Here is a 17777-nt window from a genome sequence, read left to right on the forward strand (position 1 = left end):
ACTGGATTCTTGCAAGGGCATCTCTCATAGCTCTCACACCACATGTGTAGCTGTTCCAAAATGATTTTCCTATAAACTGTGGGGGAATTTGTTAACTTTCTGGAGGCACAAGATGAATTCAGGGAGGTGCTAGAGGGCTTTGAGCACTCAGGTACATTAGCCTCTACCTTTACTGCACAGCCAGAGGGTTAGCAGCCTAAATGATTGCAATGTTTCTGCCATAGATTCACCACCTTACTCTATGCCAAAGCACTTGCTAAGCTCATTGCAGACCCTGGGGCAGGGGCATAGAGGAGAAAGGGAAGGGCAATGCCATGGGAAGATCAAATCCCCTGTTGAAGACATGCTTGGAGCTGACAGCTGTCAAACACTGCCTTCCACATGTTTCAGAGCACTCCTCCTCACAGGTAGCCTCAACATTTTACCTATTTTTGTTAATATTTATTGCCAATCTGCCCCAAAAGCAAGGCTTGGGGCCAACTTCTCTTTGGATGAGTGACAGCAACCAAAACAACAAAACTCAGCATTTAGTTCTCCTGAAGCCAGGCCCTTCCCCTTCACCAGCTGATCACAGAAGTGCACTCAAACCCCATTTCATTTATTTATACACTTTGCCACACTCTCTATTCCTGGCAACTGGTGCTCATGACATAGTGGCCTGGGACATGCTGGAACAGGGCTCTGGGTCACCTTGTACATGGTGGCAGCAGCTGCCTCCTGGATCAAGCGTTTTATTAACCAGCAGCTCAGGAGTGCTCTAAATTAAGTTCTCTGCTCTGTTCCCACAGAGGGGGAGGGAGAAAAAGATGCTGCCACCAAATCCCCTTCCAGCAGGACTCTGTGAAGCTTCTCCACTGCTCAGTCCTATCCTTGCTGAGATAAGACACCTAAGCCTGGGTTTCCATCAGCAGCCCTCTGGAATATGGAGGACCACTTGCTATTCCAGCTGCCATGGCTTTTCACAAACTATATAGCCCTTTTTTGGTTGGTGGCAGTGGTATGCAACTTCTCTTGCAGCACAGATGCAGCCTTTGGACCATCTCTGCATCCGAGATGCCTGCACAACACCATCCCTATAAATCGCAGTGGCAGAGAGTTAGGCACCAAGGGTGCTCTGAGCCCAGTATCCGTCATTTGGGAGGGGAGACTGTATAAATAGCTGTCGTGCACATACTCTGGAGGAGCAGCAGGAGAAAGAGGGAGGGAGGGGGAATCTGAAGTGTTGGGCCCCAGCTGTGAACTCCTCTTGTTTTTGTTTTAGGGTAATTAATGTTCTCTTGAATAAAGCCAGAGCATGGGCTCCTGTTTCTGCAGCTTTCAATGCTATCAGCAGCCCTTGCTGGACTGGGAGCGGCGGGGGGGAGGTTTGTATTTCCTGCCATCCCCATTAAATGAGGTAATGCAAGCGTGCGGCTGGAGGCAGGGCACAGCCAGGGGGAACCCACCCGAGCCCTGATGGAAGCCCACCAGCCTGCTCCCGAGAAACCCCTCTGGAGAGCTGCCTGCCCCTTCCCGCTTCTCCATCCTTATTGATTTTGCTGTCAAGGCAGGGGATCCCCGTACCCCCATCCCACCACCCCTCTGCCTGCTCCCCTCTCCCACCCCAAGCTCCCCTGCGCCTGAATTAGATACATTCCCCCTGCGCTCCCAGACGTCTCCATCCCCTGGTCCCCTGACAGAGCAATCATTTATCAAGTTGTTTCACGCGTTGTCGGGGAGGGGGGCCCCGGGGGACGGGGGTTTGTTTCGTCCCTTTGTTGGAGCTCCACAGGACCGTCCAGCTTAGTCTCCAGCCAACTGCTGAGAGTTGCCGGAGTCCGGGAGCAAATGTTAAAGGGGCTGCCTTTCATCTGCGGGCTGATCCTGCTGCCTTTTCATTTTATTCTTCCAGCTTCTGGGATGTTACTTGCTTACACACCCCCACACCCACCCTGCTATCATTCTGCATGCATGCATGTTTTTGAGGGAGCAGGAGCTTATTTTCCATGTGCTTGTCTCTTCTCCCTCCCTCAGCAGCTTCTCCTGTCACCAACCCACTCAGCCTCTGGGAGTTGGTGGGATTTTTTGCTTACCGCTGGCCTTTTTCTCATCATGGAATGTAAGATAATATCATAAACCAAATTTGCTTAAATGCAAGTCCTGCTTGTGCAGCCCATCTCCTTGCACACGCTTTGGCATATTGGAAGCTTTTATCCCCCTTGCTCTGTGCTTGGGAGATGAGTAACTACCTAGGGCGTACCACCATCAAAACACAGTATTTAAAAAAAAAAGGAAAAATAGATGACACTTTTTGGCAAAAGAACTAAGTAATGCTAAAGAAAAAAGAACTGTTTCGAGCACTCTGGTGCTTTAAGCACTCTTGTGTTTTCCACCTGTAGGACTGGAAGACAGATTATCTGTTTTGTGTTGCAGACTGCCCATGCTCACGCAAGAAGCTTGTGGCAGGTCACCTAGCCCCTCTGCATCCCACGGTGCCTCACCTGGAGACCAGGACACTGCCCAGCCCCTGGTGATCCTCCCTGCCTGCACTCATTAACCAGCCCTTAACATTCCCTTCGGATTCCTGGGTGGAAAGAAACATGGAAATACAGACGGCATTAAAGCAGAGATGTCTACATGCACCCCAAAGCAAAGTTCTTGGATACTTGCTTGGGAATGGCTGAATAAGGAGAGGGTAGCCCAAAGAGCTGTGAATCCAAACACGCCATTTCCTTCATTTACCAAAGCGCATATGAAGTGCTGCAAATCTTACGGCTGCATTTATTTTTGGACAACTATAGTTAGTTACAGTTTGTTTTCTAGCAAGCTGCCAAGTCTGTCCTCTGTGCTTATGTGTGAGCATTTCTCAGCTACAGCTTGTTGTAGTTCTTAAAAGATGGACAGAGCATGAAGGCCAAATAAAAAAGTCCTACTTGCTTAGCAATTAAGTAGCCATTGTAAATTCCACACATTTCACAGCTGAGAGGGCAGGAGCTGCCTGAGATCTGATGTATTCCTCTCACCACCTTGCCTCCATAACTCTTCCTTGTGGAGAAGAGCTGGATTCATTTGCTTCCCAAGTCAATCAACAGAGTTCATGAGTCAGCCAAGGGAATGCTGAAAAGCAAGAGGGTATGCTCCTGCCCCCAGGAACTGATTACTCTGCCTCTTAATTGTTCCCAGATTCTATTATCCCTGAAGAGACAGAGCAGCACCAGCACCAGCCAGCTTGTTGACAACATCCACTACATACCCAGCCTACCTCATCAGACATACAGAAATCTGCATTTTTGCAAACCACAGATCTGTTGAGACTACAATAGCTAGGTTATTGAAAAGGAAAAGTTAGGTCTTACAGATGTCTATCTGAAAAATCGTCTGTCTTCTTAGTCAGAGTTCAATATCCTACAATTTTGAGTCTGTTGGTAATCACACGGTCAGAAAGGCATCTAATACCAGGACAGTTCAAACCTATAAGCAGTATGGCCCTCTGCATATCACTGATCCAGACGATTCCCTCTCTTCTCATTTTCTACCAATTCCAGTAGCCTTAATGCTCATTTCCCCCTGCTTTTTCTCCTGTCCTTACCCAAACAAGGACACCCAAAGGTTTATTTCACTCTTCATTCACTGCGAAATGGAGTATTTTTGATTTTACACTGCTGTGTAGCCTCACTTATAACTACTTCCTTCATATCACCTATGCAGACTGCTGGCTTTCTGTAACAGTTCGGGTGACAGTGTGTGAAGAAGGAAATGCTACTTGGACTGTAAAAATAACCTGAGGTCTGTCCCATTATTCAAACCCTTTATAATAGCTATTAAATGAGTAATCACATACATCTCCATTACACTTCATTCAGTGCATGGGAGTGTGAGACTAGGAAGTAAAGACAGCTGTTCAATATTGATTTTTATCCTTCTTATCTTTATGTATCCCTATGCCTAATTTGCTACATAGCTTCCAAGCCCAGCCACCAAATAAGCTATTAATCGCTTCACAGACCTTTTTCTACGGTGGCCTCCACGTAGCATCTCAATCCAATAATCATTAATTCTTTTCTCAACCTATTTACAAGTTAATGATTTTTAATCTGATTTGACAAATGAGAAATTGAGAGAAAAAAGTGACCCATGCTAGCAAAACTCACTACTCCGTTTAAGCATTCAGTGGCTGCACCTCTATTTGAGAATTTTCCCCTCGCCCCCAAAATAATCCCACAAGCCTCATGCTTAGGATTTTTATGGCAGCATTTAACACACTAAAGAGTTTTAATTTTTATTTTCCCCAGGACAACAAGAAGGTGGGTAGGTAGCAATACACCCCAGAGGCAGGGAAAGCAAGGGAGAGAAAGGTGCCTTGACCACAGCTACTCAGAGAACTTCTGGCTGGTTCTTCCCTGCAGCACCATTACCAACTTTAACTTCCACCCCAAGCTGCCAGCACTTTCTAAAGCTGAAGTTTGGCAGTTTGTTAAGATGGCTTCAGGCTGTTCAGCACCGAACCTGAAATGCCACAGAGCAACACCGAGCATAAACTCAACTCTGCCATTTCCAACACATCTCCCCAGTTTAGCTCTGCACTGGCTGGCATCCATGGCTCTTCCTCTCCTGGTTAATTTAGCTAACTGAAAAACACACCCTTATTTGGATCATCTGGATGACCAGCAGCCAGGGATGGAGAAACATGGAAGGAACCAGGGCCCCAAGCCTGAGCTCTGGAGTGCAAAATGTGCAAGAAGGAGCCCTTGTCCTCTGTGCTTCAGCTGACGCAAGAACTTGTAGGGCCTGTCTGTGATGTGATCTGGGACCTCATGCCAGTCTCACTTGGCTTCAACCTATGCTCCTTCCCAGCTCCCACAATAGCTCGCAGTTGTATTTGCACAGATGAGGAGAAGTGCAGGTCCCCAGCTGCTTCTGAGGTAAGCACTGCCACCAAGTCTGGTACATGAAGGTTTCTTGTTTGAAATGGGACATGAGCAACTCACCCAGAGCCATAAGTCTGGGTCTATGCAACAAAAATGAGCGTGAAGACTGAACATGCAACTTTACATCAGCATGTTTATTGGCAAAACCCATCCTTATTCCTCTATGCTTATGCCTCTTCCACTCATTTGAGGACTTCATTGTAAGCCAGACAATTAAAATAATTCCAGGTACAAAAAAAAAAATCCAAAATTTAGCTTCTGAAACCTGGATTCCTCCCCCCCCTGCCAAGCATGGCCCCACAAAGTTCAAATGATGGATGAAAAGGGGCTGTGATAACAGAGAGCAGAGCCAAGAATCTCACACATGCCTTTCTGCTGGCTAGACAGACATGTATGATAGATACGGCGCTACACCCTCACTTCACCAAAAGACAACTTTCTTTTCCCACAGCGGCCCCATTTCTCATGTTCTGCCCATGTTCAAACTTCTTCAGCAAATGAGGCAAGAGCCACATAGCAAACAGCTTTGTCCAGTGCTTAGCCTTGGTTTATACTTTCAGCACTATCTGCCCTAGAGTGAGCACTGCCATTCTCCCATAGAAAAAGAATATGATGCTGTAATTAAAAACAATCCTCATCTGCAGGTACAAGGTGATGGATTAAAGGATGTGCAGACAACTGTAAATCTATAGTCTCCTGCCAAGTAGTTGAATTTGTAAGTATTTAGCATTGGTTTCAACACAGAAAACAATAATGTACAATAAACCCCTCGCTATCATGTCACGGCAGTGGTTTGAAGCAGCCACCTTCTCTACCACTGCTACCGCTTGAGCTCAAGTGCAAATTACATTAGCAGGCAAGCAGACAATACTGGTCTTTGAAGCCTTCACTGCAGGACAGAAACACTGAAAAGCATGCAGGAACAGCCCCATTTTATAGGCATCCTACCCAAAGGCAAGCAGTTAAAAGTGCGTTTTTTCCCCCAGAGCTAATAGTTAGTTCTTCAACCAGCTACATTATTGTTAGCAGTTGAATTTTCATAGTATTGCTATTGCTCATACCTGCCCTATTAAGCTTGGGATTCTGCTTCTAGCTGGTGACATTTTCTATATTTACAGCAGCACTGAAGGTAAAGCACTATGAGCATTAATTAGGCACACTGATATTTTCATTACTAAAATATGAGAGTCAAAAAATGAGGTTTAAGTTTAATGTCTTGTCTGAGCTGGTGCACTCAGTTCCTCTCTGTCATCCATGGAGAAAGAGAGAAACACCTTCAGAGTGATTCATGCCAGTCTAAAATAGACTACCCTTCTCTCAATTTCTTTCCATTGATGGTGATGAACCCCTGCATGATCAGTCTGACGTAACAGTCGAGTTTTAATGTTAAATTATTCTTGCCCTTTTTCTCATCCCTACCAGTTATTCCAACCTCTACACCATGGCTGGCACAACTGCTTGCCAGGCCATTCTATGATCCAGCTCATAAACTAATCCAAGCAAAAAATAGCTGGAAGGAAGAGGAGTTGAGGTGTTTTGTTGTATTTTTTTTTTTTTATCCACTGGCCAGATCAGCTCTTTGACCTATTTCAGGGTGCCCCTATGAAGACTACTGCTGGCACACTTGCGAAAGTGCTGACAAGGATGCAGGGACTAGATAGTTACCTAGCTTTGGGGCACGTAGAAATAGATGAAATGAGCTAGGTATAAAAAACCCAAAGGTCAGAACTCTTGGGCTATCTGTTCTCAATAATAATAACAATAAAAATATCTTCCTATCTGGTCTAAGGCATTTCTGGCAAGGCAACAGCTGCTATTTTGTGTGTGCCTTACCCAGAGGTCCCATTTAGAGTGCTTGCATAATGACTCCTAACGCAAGGTATCTGTGCACAGGCAACAGCCATCCAACAAAGGCAAACTATTCCCTACAGGATGAGAAAAAGAACTGTTTCCAACCCTGTCTTATTACTAGTCACAGTTCAAGCAGAGCTTCAAAAAGAAAACCTCCAGAACCACGAGCAAAAGGCATATCCCTGCCTCCCAACTAAACACCTTTTCTTCCCAGCTCTCCTTCTGCCCAAACTGAATTTCAGCAAACAGTTTTAGACCATGCATTGCTAAATGGTCTCTTAAAACAACTCTTGCGGCAATTCTGCTCTCTTTTTTGGGGAGTGGGAAGAGAGAAAAGAACTGAGGAAAGCATTATGCATTCTTTAGACCATGGTTAACCTGACCAACTGCAGGCACCAACCCCAATTCAAGCAAGAGGTTGGACTAGAGACTTCCAGAGGTTCCTTCTATGTATTTTTGTGATTCTATATTGTGGTTTCCTTATGAGTCTCTCCTGAAATCAAGTCTTTCCTTTCATAATGGTCTTCACAGATCACTTACACCTTCAAGGTCTCAGCCTTCATTTAGCATCACCTCCCTCTGTTCAGATGCCTTCTTTTACTGTTTTCCATGTATGACAGCTCACAAACCCAGGTGCACACCATGAACAGCCAGGAAAAGCAACAAGCAAAGCCTACCCAGGGCAGGACACCAGGGCAGCAATACTCCATCCACCATGACCAAAAGAATGTGATTAACAAGCATTTAGGGCTGGATGCATGTGTCTATGTGAACGCTAAGAGGTCCACACAGAGGTATGCTTGAATAATGTTCAACACACTTTGGACCTTTTGATGGAACGAGGTAGCATTAATGTACCCAGGCTAAAATGAACCTGCCTCCAAGCTGCAGCAGGTGCCACTCTCCATCCCGCTTCTTATTACATCTGGGAAAAAGTAGAAAAATGAATCAGGGAAATCAGGATGGTTCCTTACTTCTCGGTTATAGAGAAAAGGCAGCACAGGAGAGGATTCCTCCTCTTCAGATGCATAGCAGCAAGACGCTTTTCTGATGCCACAGGGTAGACCTTACACACTCCTCCTACAGGGGGAGGAACAGAGCCTCTCACTTACCCTCTCACTGGGCAGGAGTCCCAGACTACAAATAAGATGTTCTATTCAGCAGCTGGGTATTTATCCTGCTAGAGGTCTCTGCCCTCGATAATGTCAAGCATCTGCCTGTTGAGCAGGAAACATCACATAAGAAAGCATCACCAAAGTACATTTGTTCCTCTGCTCCTAAGGAACCCACAAACATCCCCACACAATTCAGCAATCCCCGTTCATTCCCTGCTCCTGATCTTGCCCCTGCCAAGCCACCAGGCTAGGCCAGGACTCACACTCAATATGCTAACTTTTGTGCAGCACATTGTGCTAACTCCTCAACGTCCAGGCATATCCTCTTGGCTCAAGTGTGTATAGCCCTGATAATATTTTTTTTGGGTGGCAATGGGGAAATAAGCACTCAAAAAAAGAGAAGATGGGGGACTCGCGGAGCCCCTGCCAATTGTTTAGCTCAGACACAACTTCAAGCACTGCTGTAATTGTCTAGAAATCAAACAAGTGGTTGATAGCACCAATTAACACCTTCCAGCATAACAATACCTTCATCCCATCTCTCCCCATTCTCTCAACAGCTTAACATATTGGCACTCTGAATGACTTCTCTCCCAGACAGCAGACAAACTAGTAATATGGAGGGGAGCAAGGAATGAAGGTGTACACAGTGCCCTAGCATGATAAAAAACTGCTAGCACAAACTAGCAGTTATAAAACCTTACATTAGAATAAGGAATTAGGACTTGAGACAGTCAAGAAGGTGAAACTAGTCTGGAGAAATATTTTTTACTTGGCCTCAAAACACTTTTTTGTGGGTAGTTTCTCAGCTACAAGCTGAGAAGTTATTTTAGACTGACCTTTCACCAAAGAATACAGTACTTTTTTCACACAGGGAGGGAAGAGCCATATGAACAATTTAATCAAACTGGGGGAAGATTTAAAAGAATCTTCAAATTTTCTTCAGAATAAATAATAAAGAAAAATAAGTTCTTGTGTTTAAGTTGCTTCTTTAAGCTTCTTGTGTAAATGTAAGTTTGCAAACTTAACCACATGCATCAGTCTTGCATTACAGGAGAACATAAGACTGTTCCGAAAGCACTCCATATTCAGTGTACGGATCGGGTACCACTCAGAGCTGCAGTCAGCTCTCATTAACAAACAGGGAGAGCATCCCAAAGATAAAACCTTGGTTTCAGGTGGGACACTGATTTCTGTGAGTACAGCATAAATCTGGAGTACATTGACTTGAATCCACTGGACTTGCTCTGAATTTACACCACTGTGACTGAATACAGACAGGGAGAGGAAAGGGGCAAAGGCTTCAGTTTTATTCAATACACTGTTTTGTTAAAGTAATAGGACTATGGACGTGAGATCCCCAGGATTAAAGTAAAGCCACATTTGTGGACCAGCAACATCTATTAGATCAGCAGCCACATCTGGAAAAAGTGAACAGCTTCTGGATTCAGAGCTGGTTTGGGGGTTGGCTTTAGGTTTGTTTCTTTTTTCTTTGGGGGGGGGGGGGGGGGAGGGAAGTGGTTGCTTTTTTTCCCCCCTCCCAGAACTTGTGCTACCATTTAAAACAATAAAAAAAATTATCCTTGCAGTAAAAGAAGGCTAATTACCCTTCACAGTGACACTGCCCATCCACCTTAAGATTCAGCTGCAGGGGTAGCTGCAGCTTGGGTGCATTCCCAACAGGGAGAAGCCTCAGGCTTTGCTCCACACCAGAGCCCAGGAAGGACGGCTGCTGGAAAAGGAGCAGTAATCCCAAACCGGCTAAGCCGGGCTGCCTTCCACCACAGCCCAAGGGCCTTTGCCTCCAACATTGAAATGCTAATCTGACTTTGTAAACCCATAAACAAAAACAAAGAAAAGGACACAAGAGGTAAAAAGCCTCCCTGAACTCCACCCCCAAGCCGAATCTCCGGCATTCAGGCTCTGTCCTACGGAGCATGATTTTACCCACAGGAGTGGGTCCCACAAGCTCCCACATAAAAATTGCTCGCAGGCAGCATCTTTATGATCAGATGCATTTAAATGGCCACTTCCAACCACACACTAGAATACCCTTTGTTTCAGGAATCTCCTCAGAAAGCAGCTTTTTACTGCAACAACAGGCCAGGCACGGACTCGCTAGCCTTAGTTATTGCCTTTTTATAACAGGACACCATCAAATATTAATAATACTAAAACCTAACTGGCTTCAGCAGCTGGGCTCAAGCTTGACCCTGCATGTGCTGAAGGCACCTTCCCTACCTCCCCCAAACACACACTGTTAAGACCTATGCCTGCCCAGTGGCTCACAGAACAGGAGTAGCTCCTTCCCAGAGACCCCAGCTAAGAGTCAGATGTGGGTACCACAGCTCTGGGCCTGCCAAAGGATGGTGTGGGCCGTGTAGGAAGGACAGCAGGGGTTAGCTGGTGGGGAGAACACGTCCGATGGCTTCCCTTGGAAGGCTGATGCTAAATCTCAGGGATCAGTAGGTATCTGTGATCCCAAGGCTTGCTGGCCCTCCTCTCTGCTTGCTCTGCTCTTCTTTCAGACCCTATCGGCATACCCACATTTGTAGAGTCAACATGGGGAATGACTTCTCAACAGCAAATGCTCCCTACCAGAGGGAGCACCGCAACCATCTAATTACCCCAAAAGCTGTCCTTTTGTTTCCCACCCTCCCTGTTTTCTTCTGTCTCCTGACCTGTTTTTGCAGGCATTCTGGATTGCCCATCATGTGGAAGACAGCTTTTAAAGACAAAGCAGTGGCTCACATATTTATCCCTCTGCGGAGAATCAGCTGACTCCAAGGGCACTGCTGCTACCATTGATCTTGAGGGGAGGACAGATCCAGCAACACGGACCACAGGGGAGGGGAAAGCTGTTCTGCAGTTCCTCACTGGGGTAGCTGAAGCCAGCCGTGGTTAACTCAGGCCAGAAGGTCCAAGGGCTCTTTTCTGCCAAGTTTAGTTTTGGATGACAGTGAAATGTGCTTAATTTGACAGTTTCATTTTAACATGTATGGGCAAAGTCTAGAAGGAGACAGTGGCAGCAGCAAGGGAACAGGGTTGGATTATTATAAGGTTGCTTTCCTGTTGCCTCAACCCAGTACTAAAAAACATACAAAAAAATTATAGATGCTGACTCTTCACCCTAGCAATGAAATAACTTAACAGAGTGTCTTCAATACCATAACAATATTCTCATGTTATAAAAGTTAGCCTTTCACCATAAATGTCAAACTCTGTGCCGCAGCTCTAACATTACAGAAGCTGAAAGCTTGGGCACAGCATCGTGGCTGGAAAATGTGAGGCTGGAAAACAGAGAAACTTTCTGCATATTACCCTATTCACATTTTTGTTTTTAAATCTACAATAAAGTAAAGCAATGGCACTGATATGACTTCTGTGTCCTTCTGAGTCTATAGGAAATACACTTATTCCTGTGAGCATGTGTAAAATGCAGTTCCTGAAGCTGCCACTGAAGCAGCAGGGAGAAAGAGGTGGTCAACAAGTTTGATTAGTGGAATCCTGTCAAACACATGGAAACAACCTGGCTTATTTGGGGCTGTATGCCGTGGGGACAGGGGAAAAGAACACTTCAAAGGTACATGAGAACATCTTCTGATCTCTGCTTGACTGTTGCTCCTGAAGAACTGCAAAGTGCATCTTTCTTCACTAATACTTTGCTCTTCATTAGGCGACACAAAGCCACCAGCTGGTTTACAACACACACCTGGGCAACCAACTTCCATAAGCCTGGTACATTCTCTAGGCTATATGGGGACAAGATGTTTTGGTAGAGCGCTTCCAGACATACTGATCACCCACCAGGCACACCAAACATCAACTGAACTGGAGGGTATAATAGCATGTCATCTTCTCTTCAGGCTTGTGGTAAGAAAAGACCACCTTGGCAGTCCAGCACTGGCTACCTCTTGACCATCACCTCCTTCTGCTCACAGTCCCCCCATTGGGGAAGCTGCCCTCTCTATTTCACACAAGTGCACCCCAGGCACGCGGGGCAGTGAAGGGTTAATTTAATTAGTTCTGTGTGTGCTCAAAGAATTACAGGCAACTTCATTTAATTATTAAGTAGCCAATCAGGTAATCTCTGTATCTGATTAGCACGCTAATGAAATAATGTCTTCCAGTTCAAAGCTGTCATTCCAATCAGGAGACAGCCCTTCAGCTAGAAGGAAAAGCTGGCCAGGTTTCCATGGGCTCAAGCTTTGGATTTTGGAGAGGAGATGGGAGCAGGGAGTGGAAACCATTCTGCCTTCCCTCTCGTTGTCTCTGACTCCGCACAGAACAGCACAGATCCCCCTTCCAGACAGGCAGGCAGGCACACTGGTTCCAGATAGGCTCCCTGATGCTCTAGGCAAGTGTCCTGTGTCACCACCACCTCGCGTCCCTTCTCCCATGCTCCCAGACACCCAGGAAGACTCTAGGCGACCAGAGCCCAGGGAGTGCCAGGCTGTTATAGCATATTGCCTAGGCACTGCCAACTGAGAGATCTGCTAAATATGTGGGGCATGACTCTGCTATGGTCCACATGGGAGAAGATTCACACAGCAAAGCCATTATAGCACTAAGAGGAAGCCAGAAACCCTCCTCCCTCCCCCACGCCATGCTCTGCTCCTGTGTCATATGCAGTTATTTCCAGCCTGGGGAAAAGTGCAAGGCGGCAGCTGTCACACGAGGCAAGGACTTGCCCCTTTTAAACAGGGATTTCAGGACTAAATGACCCATTACAATTAAGACAGCTGCAAGAACTGGGACACTTCCACACAGGCAGAGAGGGGCTTTGGGAGTGGGGGAGGAAAGGAGGAGACAAGCAGAGGGTTAGGATCATACTTCCAAGACCTGGGGTGGAGCGTCCCACCCCTCTGCTTTTTAAGTTATGGCTCAGCTGTCCTCTTCCAACTGCTACCACTCAGCCTAAGCCCAGCGAGGCAGACAAGCCCAAGCCCACCACACCACCTCCTCCATCAGCTCCTTACTCACACAACCGCTCCTGCTCAGAAACTCCCTTTCCCAAAGAGCAGCACTGGCTACTCCACTTTTGCATAGCTGCTAACTTTTAATTAGTTAGCCCAGCTTTATCAGAGGAGCTGCAGCAGGATGTGGTTCAGCACAACCAAACCATCCCAGCGTTTATCCGAGGAGCCCGGCAGATGTTGCTGTCCAAGCTCAAGCCTGTGCTGCTGCATCTGTACTTCTGTGCGTCCTCTACTGCCGGTTTAAATGCTAACTCAGCTCCAATAGTCACAGCTGACAGCGTGCCTTTGCATTCCCGAGCGCTGGATCACCTTCCCGGTGGGTGACGCTTCCACTCTCCCAGCACATTTCTCAGGAAAAGCCTCCAGGATGCTCACACTAAGTAGCACTAGTTTTGTTCAAGCCACCAAGCTGAAAACAAATACAGAGAGAATCCCAAGAGGAAGCAGGAAAATTGCGAGCAACCCCCGGGCAGCCAGCTGCCTTTCTATGAGAACATTTAAGTATTGATGCTTTCTGTTGACCTTTTTTCCCTCAGCATATCCCATGAACAAGAAACAGAACTGCTGAGAGTGAAGACATCTCTCTCTCTCTTCCCTCTGCTGACTACAGCCATTCCAAGTGAGGGAAACCAGTTAGATCAAGAAACTCAGGCTTGGACAGCACAATGAAGCATCCACTAATAATCAATCCCTTCACAGCAGCCTTCCTGCCAACTGGCTACGGACTAGGCAATGATTATAAATTGTAATTACTCCTCCAAGGAAAAACAACACATCATCATACAGCGGTCTATGTTCAATCTGTAATTCTGAAGCCAGTCCCACTCACAAAAAAAGACAAGTCTTTCTAACTGCCTGTCCCGAAAAACTTAGCCCTGAAATCCAAAGCTGGATTCATCCCATTGTGTGTTTCACTAGTCACAAAAAACCACCCAAAAAGTGATAAAACTCATGTCATTAAAGTTAGCAGAAAACTCTCCAACTGCCAGTGGAGTGAGTTTATTGCTTACAAAGAGATATTGTCACCCCCACGTTTCTGGCATCCTACTACCTTGGGAAGCTCACATAGGAGAACCTGCCACAGCAGAGCTGCCCCAACACTTACTAACCAGCGCACAGATGCAACCCGAGCCGGACTTAAGCTCAAGCAACTGAGGCAGCCACCTGGGGACCCACATTCCTTGACAGTCCTGCACATTCCAGTCCCCTTATCCCCCAGCCCCGAAACCAGGTCAGGGAGGCACAGCTTGACCTGATCTCCACCTCTGATAGCACCAAGCCCTGTCCCATCCCCTCTTGCCACCCTTGTCACAGTTGGGCCACATGCGACACCTCCCCCCCTGCCAAGACGCACAGAGCAAGGATACAGATACCCATCCACGCATGTGAAGGGACTCCCTCTCAATGCCACAGCTATTTGTGGATCAGCCGTCGTCCAAAACTTCCCAAAATGAGAAAGTCCAGGCATTTGGAAGGTCAGGTGCTTACTACAGCGAGTAGCTTGTTTAGCCGAGGGACTCGTAACACCCTCCCAAATTACACATTGCCCTTTACGGGATGCCGCAGCAGCTGGAATCAGCTCCCTTCTCACATTCCTTAATAAGCACTTCCATCAGAGAGTAGGGTGGATGCAGGGCATCAGCTGCAGTTAATCATAACCGAGAGCTGGGCTCCCTTTCCTCATGCTCGCGGCACTATCTGCAGTCTAAGAATATCCAGCACCACCCGCCCTGCTGGGGCAGGGGGAGTCAAGTGGTCCGAGCTCACAGGCATCACAGGTCTCCCTGTTACAGGAGACTTTCACTCTGCCTCCCCCAAGCAGCAGCCTTCAGCGGGGCCCCTCGATAGCTGGTTGAGATCCTACAGATCATGGAAAGATAATCCATTGCACTACTAATGCACTACTGCAGCTGTCCATGGAGAAAATCCCCTTTCAACAAAAAAAAAAAAAAAAAAAAAACAAAAAAAACCCTCAAGCCCTTTGATCCTCTCCAACACACAATTATCTTAAGGGCAAAATAGTCTTCTGTGCCTCGGCACCTTGTATCAGGCTGAAAGAAAGGAAATCGAGACTGCTATTCCCTGTTTCTTCTACATGGCTGCCCTGTCCAACAAGGCAAGCTGCTCCAGCCTCTTCAGCACAGGCAAGCAAATCCTGATGGATAGATATCTACATTGCTGGGTGACCAGAGCCTAAGGGAAACTTTTTTTGTGGAAATGGTTTGGTGTTTTTTAAAAAAAGAAAAGCGTGAATCTCTGAGAAGGATGATAAAATTTTGCACTCTTGGTTTTGTGCAAGACTGTCAGCTACAGCAAAGTTTAACTGATTTCAACTGCGTGTTCAGGTCCAACTTGGGGAAGAACAATTTCAAGGGTCGCCATCAACTCCAATTTGAACTTTTTCCTAACCAGAACATTAACTTAAAGAACCAAGAAACCTAGCAAGCCTTGATATAGCACCAGAAAGGAACCCCAAACCACTCTTAGAGGCCAATGAAGGTCTTTCCCCAGGTGCCCCCCTCGCTGCATGACCTCTTGTTACCTGCACAGTCTCACTCTACCTGCTACCCAGGGCTGCCGTGTGATAAGCATTTCTTTCAGCAGAAGTGTCAGCTATAAAAAGCCCTTCCCTTCCCCTCCCCACTGCCTGTTTCCATTCCTGTGCCACCGCTTCAGTCATGCTGGTACAACCCTTTTGTGGGGCTGCGGAGGGAGCTGGCTGGGGGAACCAACCGCTCCTGGTTAGACATAGCTCACTTGAAGGAAGAAAGAGTTGTGGCTTTTAATCCGGGTGAGCAGTTTTACTGCCATCCGTGACGGGTGGCAGGAGCTGCCGTGGGAAGGCGGCTTGAGAATTGATGTCCTCGGGTTGGTTTCACCGGACACTGCTTGTAGGTCCACACTAACAACACAAGGAAAAGGGCCATGTGATGCCAAACTCTCCAGTGGAGAATACAAAAAGGCAAGGAAAAAAAGTCACTTCTCTTGATGCCCTGAAATCCTATTAATTTTGGAGGTACTCACGACTACATTTTATACAGGGATTTTTAGAAAACACATTTAAAAATCCCAACCAACACATTTAAAAATCCCAACTACTCCTTGTACACATTTCTTCATCAATCACCCATTAATAAGTTTTGAATTCTTGGCTGACTCAACCAAAAGCAACGGGAGTGCTGGAGTCTTGGACACGCAGCTTTTATAGACAGTGCTCACGATACTTGGCTCCTGCAACCATCCCAAACGTGTTTACATGCCAATGCACACACGTGGCCTGGGAGCTGCATGAGACAACACATGATCTTTGCAACAGAGGGTTGCAGAAAAGAGAAACACTGAGAAAAGTGAGACATGAGGACATGAAGGGCTGCCATACTCCGTGCTCAGACTGGGAACCCTTCTGAAACCAGGACTCAATTTTACTAGCAAGTAAAATGTACTTTGCATTGGAAAATGTATTTCACTTTTACAGAGTGCCCTTAATGTTGCTTATTCGGGAGTCAAGAAGCAACTTCTGTGCTGGACCAACAAGGCCTATGCGAGATCTTAGAACACCAGAGGAACAGAAGGGGTCTTGCTTGCTGGTTTTTTGTTGTTTGTTTGGGGTTTTTTAAATATTTTTCCTTATGTTTTGGCATTTGAACCTTCCCAGCACACCAGAAGAGGGAGCCTTTGACTCCTCTCCCATGCTCATTTGTTTTATATTAGCAACAATGACAAGCTCTATTAAGAGTCAAGCTCTTTAAGTGAACTCTCACCCTTTGCCTCCTAAAACAAACAAAACACCCACGCAAGAAAAAAACCAAAATCCACAACCCTCTTTGCCTTGTGTTATGGATATATAAATATTTTTGCTGCCACACAACTCCCTGTGTACAGGGCTCACCAGAAATGGGAAAGTTAGCTCTATCTTCCAACCCTTGGGTTGTGCAAAGCTCCAGCCCCTTTTGGGCAGGCTTAGCTGGAGAGCAGGAGCCAGACAAGTAACAGCTTTCCAACAAGGAGGAAAAAGACTCTTCAGACCTCCTTTTACATCACCAGCCCCAGCAACCAGAACTAAACTAAGGTTAGGATTTCAAGAGCCATGGCAGATTGATCCAGCAGCTTCTGGCCACCAAAAGCACGAGGTCCTGCTCCTCCCACAGGACTAAACGCCCCAAAAATCCCAGCCAGGACCCAGCAAGCAGCTGGGCTGGTGCCAGGGAATGGGCAGATCACAGAGTCAGAAGCCTGAAAAAGGGCCTGAAAGGGAACAAGGTCTTTCTTCCGGCAGCCAGCAGCCCCCAAAACCAAAGCTTTGGGTGTCACTGCTTCCTGCGCAGCACATGTGCCCTCCCTTCCCACTGGGCTGAACATGCTAGCTTGAGTACACTGATATAAAAACCAACAAATACTCCCACCACTACCACCCTGTCACTGAAATGAGCTACATTAATATAGGAAGGGCTGAACCAGCGTAAGTACATCTAGGGGTGAGATCTTGCACTGGTTAAGTCAGATCAGTCCCAAAACTACATTAAACTGGTGGTCTGACCCGGGGCAGAAGTGGCCTGAGGACCATAGCCCCCTTGTGTTTCACATAGTTTAGTATTATTAATTTTACATACTGCCTTCTCCAGCCAGCCGTCAGCAGTCCTGCCCTGGATGATAATAGCAGCTTTACTTTTTCCGTGGAAAGCTGATGTCTTAGCTAAGCATTTATATATAAGAGATATGAAAAGTTTGTCAAGAAGTTGAGCCAGCTCTGAAAGGAGTTGCCACAGTGGGCTGTGAGGCCACCTCCAAGCAAAGCAAAGACCCTGACTGCCATCAGCCCATAGTATCTAGTTATTCCCCCATCCTCAGTAAAGGTGGATTTAAAAGCCCCCCAAAAAAGCAGGAAAATGTGTGCTCTGGCAGCAAGCAAACTCAGGAACACCACT

The 17777-nt window shown here is 46.5% G+C and overlaps 1 protein-coding gene across 1 annotated transcript in view; it reads right to left on the bottom strand.

Annotated features, from left to right (window-relative positions):
• Positions 1-17777, bottom strand: part of LOC115605764 (cat eye syndrome critical region protein 2) — a 96133-nt gene that overhangs the window by 70758 nt on the left and 7598 nt on the right. The gene's annotated exons all lie outside the window — the stretch shown is intronic.

This window comes from Strigops habroptila, chromosome 3 (genome assembly GCF_004027225.2).
Source record: "Strigops habroptila isolate Jane chromosome 3, bStrHab1.2.pri, whole genome shotgun sequence".
Classification (NCBI taxonomy): Eukaryota; Metazoa; Chordata; class Aves; order Psittaciformes; family Psittacidae; genus Strigops; species Strigops habroptila.